Consider the following 7457-nt stretch of genomic DNA (forward strand, 5'->3'; position numbering starts at 1 on the left):
GGGTTCCTAACACAAATACAGAAACAAAGCAAAAAAAACCCAACATAGATCATAACAGACCAGAATAAAACATAAAAACACACACCACTCTACCACTTGTACAGCACCCCGCATCACACCCACTCACACACATTTACATAAACCATTGCAGTCGGTTACAAGAGAATACAATACAACAACACAACATCAGGAGGAACATAATGCAACTTCAAAATCAGGAACAAAAACAAGTTGTTTGCAGGTTGGATACTTAATTTGATTTACATAAAAAAAAAAATGAAATAATGCGATTTAAAGAAGCAGGGAGATCATTCCGATCAGATGGGGTTTCGAACTTGAATGACCTATGGGCTATTTTTAGGTAAATTTTTTAATGTAATGAATTAATTAATTTATTTAATATTTAGATTTGCGATGAGGTGGCGACTTGTCCAGGGTGTACCCTGCCTTCCGCCCGATTGTAGCTGAGATAGGCGCCAGCGCCCCCCGCAACCCCAAAAGGGAATAAGCGGTAGAAAATGGATGGATGGATGTATTTAGATTTTATTTAAAATATGTATTAGAATAAAGGGGACCACAAAAAATGTCATTATTGGCTTTATTGTTGTCAGGCTTGTCCCTGACAGTTTGGCCATGTTTTAGTTTTTCCTTTGTCTTTGTTTCCTGTCAGCGCTCTTATGTTGTCCGTTTCCTGTTTGTCTCCCTGAGTGCTGTGTCTCCCCAGCTGTGGCTGATTGGCACCTGGCCACACCTGGTGTCAATCAGCCAGGTACTATTAAAAGCTGCTTTCTCCTCCAGTCAGTGCTGGATTATTGTCCCCACTACCTGTCATTGACTGAAGTACTGATATCAACCAAAGCTCCTCATCCCACCCCCCGGATTGTAAATAATGTAAATAATTCAATGTACATACTATGATGATTAACTTGTGTGATGACTGTATTATGTTGATAGTATATATTTGTACCAGGAATTGATTAACGTGACTTAAACGAGTTGAAAAACTCAATTGGGGTGTTACCATTTAGTGATCAATTGTACAGAATATGTACTGTACTGTGCAATCTACTTATAAAAGTATCAATCAATCAATCAATCAATCAATCATTATTACTTATCGTTGTAGCTTTGTCTACTTCTGTTCACTCTGCTCATTAAGTGATTTTTTTCATCGCCAAGTTTGTTCTCCGCCTTGTGCGCGCCTTTTGTTAGTACCCTTTAGTTTGTTCTTGTTTTAGTGTTTGAATTAAATCATGTTTTCCTATTCAATGCCTGCCACCATCTCTGCATCTCGGGGTTCGTCACCAACTCAATGTAACAATTTTAACAGAAAATCTTATGTTATATCAAACATATGTTCCTTGTTACGATCAAAGAAGAATTTTGGCGTTAAATAAGATAGTGAACTTACTAGACAACTTGTCTTTTAGTAGCAAGTAAGGAAACAGCGGCTCCTAATTAGACTGCTGACATATGCAGTAACTTATTGTTGCATTTATCATTCTATTATTTTGGCATAAATATGAGGGACAAGCGGTAGAAAATGGATTATTAATCTTCTTGTTCATTTTCTGTTAATACCTGCAGACTTCCTGTTTTAATTTGTGCCATCTACATTTTTGCTCAAATGTAATAAGTGAAGTGAAGTGAATCATATTTATATAGCGCTTTTCTCTAGTGACTCAAAGCACTTTTACATAGTGAAACCCAATATCTAAGTTTCATTTAAACCAGTGTGGGTGGCACTGGGAGCAGGTGGGTAAAGTGTCTTGCCCAAGGACACAACTGCAGAGACTCGGATGGTGGAAGCGGGAATTGAACCTGAAACCCTCAAGTGTTGTGATGTAGCATATCGAAGAGTTCGTCTTACAGTTGTGGGGCGGTTTAGCTCGGTTGGTAGAGTGGCCGTGCCAGTCACTTGGGGGTTGCAGGTTCGATTCCCGCGTCGGCCAACCTAGTCACTGCCGTTGTGTCCTTGGGCAAGACACTTTACCCACCTGCTCCCAGTGCCACCCACACTGGTTTGAATGTAACTTAGATATTGGCTTTCACTATGTAAAGCGCTTTGAGTCACTAGAGAAAAAGCGCTATATAAATATAATTCACTTCACACTTCACTTGCAGAGATGCGCAAAACAGCAGGCAGGGTGCAGGTAAAATTTGTGTATAATCCAAAACGTGGCAAAAAAAATACAGCTTGAGGCAATCTTAGCATAGCATAATAAGTAGCATGGAAAAACTATATTAGCATAGGAACAAAGAAACTAAACAGTAGTCAGGGGTGAACAATACTACGGTACAAGGAGGCGTGATTAGTGGAGACAGCAGGTGGGTACACTAATCAATAAACAAAGGCGGGTGCGGAGAACGGCGCTCGATACGTGGTCACGTCACAGCAGGATGGATACGCAGGAAGATGAAACAAAAATAGGAACACTAGACCAGAACTAAGCACTAACCTCGGGAGTAATTACAACAACAACAAGAAGACAGGACATGACCTGGGGCTTCCGGTCCTGACATTTATGAGAGGGATTCAGTAATCCATTTAAATGTTTTGCACTGTTGGTAAATATTTGGGATTGTAACCGTTTTAAAGGGGAACATTATCAGCAGACCTATGTAAGCGTCAATATATACCTTGATGTTGCAGAAAATATGTTTTATTAACCGATTTCTGAACTCTAAAAGGGTGAATTTGGCGATTTAAACGCCTTTCAATTGTTCGCCTGTCGGAGCAATGACCTTTCACCCGTGACGTCACAACATGGAGTGATCCGCCATTTTTGCACCAAGTCAAATCAGCTCTGTTATTTTCCGTTTTTTCGACTGTTTTCCCGTACCTTGGAGACATCATGCCTCGTCGGTGTGTTGTCGGAGGGTGTAACAACACGAACAGAGACGGATTCAAGTTGCAACAGTGGTCAAAAGATGCTAAAGTCCCTCGTTTGTTCCGCACACTTTACCGACGACAGCTATGCTACGACATACGGCGGATACTGCCCTCCAGAATAGTTTCTCTCGTTTTGAGGAAATAACCTTAGAGGAATTGTTACAATAAAACAAACTACATTTTTACTCGACCCTCTTCCTGGGAAACTGATGAAGGAGCTCTTTGTATTATTAGGTCCATCAGTGCTAAATATTATAAACTTATCACTTTCCTCGGGCACTGTTCCCCTAGCATTCAAAAAAGCGGTTATTCATCCTCTTCTTAAAAGACCTAACCTCGATTCTGACCTCATGGTAAACTACCGAACAGTGTCTCACCTTCCCTTTATTTCAAAAATCCTCAAAAAAATAGTTGCGGAGCCGTTAAATAAACACTTAGCGTCTAACAATCTATGTGAAACCTTTCAATCTGGTTTCAGGGCAAATGACTCTACGGAGACAGCCCTCGCAAAAATGACTAATGATCTATTGCTAACGATGGATTCTGATGCGTCATCTATGTTGCTGCTCCTCGATCTTAGCGCTGCTTTCGATACTGTCGATCATAATATTTTATTAGAACGTATCAAAACACGAATTGGTATGTCGGACTCAGCCCTGTCTTGGTTTAACTCTTATCTTACTGATAGGATGCAGTGTGTCTCCCATAACAGTGTGACCTCGGACTACGTTAAGGTAACGTGTGGAGTTCCCCAGGGTTCGGTCCTTGGCCCTGCACTCTTCAGCATCTATATGCTGCCGCTGGGTGACATCATACGCAAATACGGTGTTAGCTTTCACTGTTATGCTGATGACACCCAACTCTACATGCCCCTAAAGCTGACCAACACGCCGGATTGTAGTCAGCTGGAGGCGTGTCTTAATGAAATTAAACAATGGATGTCCGCTAACTTTTTGTAACTCAACGCCAAAAAAACGGAAATGCTGATTATCGGTCCTGCTAGACACCGACCTCTATTTAATAATACAACTCTAACATTTGACAACCAAACAATTAAACAAGGTGACTGGGTAAAGAATCTGGGTATTATCTTCGACCCAACTCTCTCCTTTGAGTCACACATTAAAAGCGTTACTAAAACAGCGAATTTTCCTTGCCCTTATGTGGGCCTACCGAGGATGTCGTAGTGGTTTGTGTTGTGGTTTTTGCAGCCCTTTGAGACACTAGTGACTTAGGGCTATATAAGTAAACATTGATTGATTGATTAAATGTGTGGATATCCTGCGACACTCAAAGCACATGCATTTCCAACGATAAAGTCAACGAAATCTGCAATCCTGGAAAATACACCACTATTGAATCTGCCCTAGTGCGAGCTATTCAGGGACGACGGCAGTCTGTTCCCGCAGACGAGCGAGTTATACCCCATGTATATGTTGGCTAAGACGTGATTTATGCCACTTCTTTTTCCGCCTCATTTTGTCCACCAAACTTATAACGTTGTGCATGAATGCACAAAGGTGAGTTTTTCTGATGTTATTGACTTATGTGGAGTGTGCTAATCAGACATATTTGGTCGCCGCATGACTGCAAGCTAATTGATGCTAACATGCTATTTAGGCTAAATGTATGTACATATCTCCCGTCCAAAGGCAAAACCCAGTAACTCAATTTTGGTCAAAACTGAGCTGATAATAATTTTGGAGTTCCTCGGTGATATGCTTTACATTAGTGTATGCAATATTGTCATTTGTTCCGTAAGTAAGCTGTTACGCGCATGGCAGGACCTAGCAACTACCACATAACCGCGTAGATACAACAGAAAAACCTAGTATCTCAAGGGACCAATCGGAGCTTCTTTGTCAGTCGCCTTATTGTCTTTAATGAGACATTTGCAAGAATGGGGGCCGACGGTCAAGCTGATTATGTGATATTATGGCACCAGGGGATATTTGGAAGGTTGGCCCAGGACGTTGCAAGCACCTTCATTAAATGTATTGTTCTTGATTCTTCCCCTTGCATACTCTTTTGGCCAGATAACTGTGGAGGTCAAAATAAAAACTGTCTCTTGCCCAATGTGCAAACGCAGAATGGGGCCCACCCGAGATTGTGATAAAATATCTGGAGAAAGGGCACACGTTCATGAGAGCAGATTCAATCCATGGCTCAATCGGAAAGAAAATGAAAGCTCAAGAAAACATCTATACGTTTGATGACTTTGTAGATCTTTGTAAGACAGCATCAAGATAGATTGGTTTTCCTTTGTTTTCGCAAAATCAGCTAGAAGTGAGTTACTAGGTTTTGCCTTTGGACGGGAGATATTGCATCATTATGCCTCATTTGTGGCTATATTTGCACCCAGCCTTTCCCTCCACCCACATTCCATGTCAGACAAACACATACCAATCGTTAGTTAGAAGGCGATCGGCGAATTCGTCCTCGCTTCATCGTGAAAATCAGGCACTTTGAAGCCGTTTTTCGGGATATTGCGTGATGGGTAAAATTTTGAGAAAAACGTTGAAAAATAAAATAAGTCACTGGGAACTGATTTTTATTAGTTTTAAAGGGGAACATTATCACAATTTCAAAAGGGTTAAAAACAATAAAAATCAGTTCCCAGTGGCTTGTTGTATTTTTCGAAGTTTTGTTTCAAAATTTTACCAGTCCTGCAATATCCCTAAATAAAGCTTTAAAGTGCTTGATTTTCGCTATTTGCGATGCGACTATCCATTTCCCTGTGACGTCATACAGTACTGCCAATGTAAACAAACAATGGGAATACCAGAGCAAGATATAGCGACATTAGCTTGGATTCAGACTCGGATTTCAACGGCTTAAGCGATTCAACAGATTACGCATGTTATTTAACGCATGTTAGGCAGTTTCATTAACGTCCTCCCAGCGGGGTAAAACAACAAAAAATATCAGTCATTTATTCGTCTACCGTAAAGCAGTTGGTCTGCTGTAAACAGCAATGTTGTGACACTCTTAAACAGGACAATACTGCCATCTACTGTACATGCATATGGTTGGAAAATAGTGACAGAGAATACAACAAGGAGAGACAAGTCAACCCTTAACTCAACAATGAGAAGATGAGTGTTATGGGAAGGCGTGGCGCAGTGGGAAGAGTAGCCGTGCGCAACCCGAGGGTCCCTGGTTCAATTCCCACCTAGTACCAACCTTGTCACGTCTGTTGTGTCCTGAGCAAGCCACTTCACCCTTGCTCCTGTGGGTCCTGGTTAGCGCCTTGCATGGCAGCACCCTCCATCAGTTTTTTCTTTAAACAACATTAATAAATTCCTGTTAGGAATGTAAAAAAAACAAAACAAAACAAAAAAAACAGCGGTACAAAAGCTCCACGTTTTCTTGTAATACCGGGTTGTTTGAGCCTGCGCTTCTGACAGAGTGAGGGAGAGAGTGGAGAGAGAGCCAACTTCGGCCTGAGGAGACGTGACAGTGGAGCAACTTGAACCTGGGAGTTATGGTCTAGTTGCCGTCCACTTATTCAGCATCTAATATGGGTCATATTTCAGAAAAACACTGTATTATTCTATTATTCAATGTGTCAGCTTCTGTTTTTGCCGGACGTCGGAGCACGGCACATCAATTCCGCACAGAACAGAGCGGATCGTGCGGGACAGGAAGTAGTGTACAAAATACAAAATAAAACATTGGGTTGATATTCAAAATAAAATGCACTGTCTTTACGGCGGATCACATTTCTCTCACAGTAGAGGTTTAGATATAAAGTTGTATTGCGTTTCAGTTGTTTAGTCTGAGCATTAAGTGAGAAAGACCATAAGTTACAACTTGATGGTGTTTTCATTAAGTCAAGGGAAGAAGGACAGATTTTCACATTGAAGTTTTTTCCATTTCGGTATTTATTTATTTTTTTTTTTTTTAGAAATTCATGTTGCACTGTTCAATGTTCAATATCAAAGTGCTTATCTTTAACAATAAATAGCCTAATTATAAACCAGTGTTTTGTTGCTTTTCATGTCTTCCAAGCCTATGATAATGTGAATTAACTCATTATGACAATAATTTGTTGTCACAAAATAAATGGCAATCACTTTTAGCTACAAAGGACACACAGCTAAGTAGTTAGCTTCCTATTAGCAAATTTAATTTGACATTCATTCCCATATTGTGTAAAGCAGTGGTCCCCAACCGTTTTGTATCCGCGGACCGCTCAACGCTTAATTTGTCCCGCGGCCCGGGGGTGGGAACCCTTTTTTTTTTTTTCCTCTTTGTCATGAAAAAGGGAGTTTTTTGTGGTTGGTGCACTAATTGTAAGTCTATATTGTGTTTTTTATGTTCCATCCATCCATTTTCCTACCGCTTATTCCCTTTTGGGGTCGCGGGGGGCGCTGGCGCCGATCTCAGCTACAATCGGGCGGAAGGCAGGGTACACCCTGGACAAGTCGCCACCTCATCGCAGGGCCAACACAGACAACATTCACACTCACATTCACACACTAGGGACCATTTAGTGTTGTTTTTTCCATCCATCCATCGATTTTCAACCGCTTATTCCCTTTGGGGTGGCGGGGGGGCGCTG

At 41.1% G+C, this 7457-nt stretch overlaps 1 protein-coding gene across 1 annotated transcript in view; it reads left to right on the top strand.

Annotated features, from left to right (window-relative positions):
* The window catches only part of LOC133543114 (protein kinase C-binding protein NELL1-like), an 881729-nt gene that overhangs the window by 195681 nt on the left and 678591 nt on the right, over positions 1-7457 (top strand). The window lies entirely within an intron of this gene.

The sequence above is a fragment of the Nerophis ophidion genome, linkage group LG25, assembly GCF_033978795.1.
Source record: "Nerophis ophidion isolate RoL-2023_Sa linkage group LG25, RoL_Noph_v1.0, whole genome shotgun sequence".
NCBI classification, from domain to species: Eukaryota; Metazoa; Chordata; class Actinopteri; order Syngnathiformes; family Syngnathidae; genus Nerophis; species Nerophis ophidion.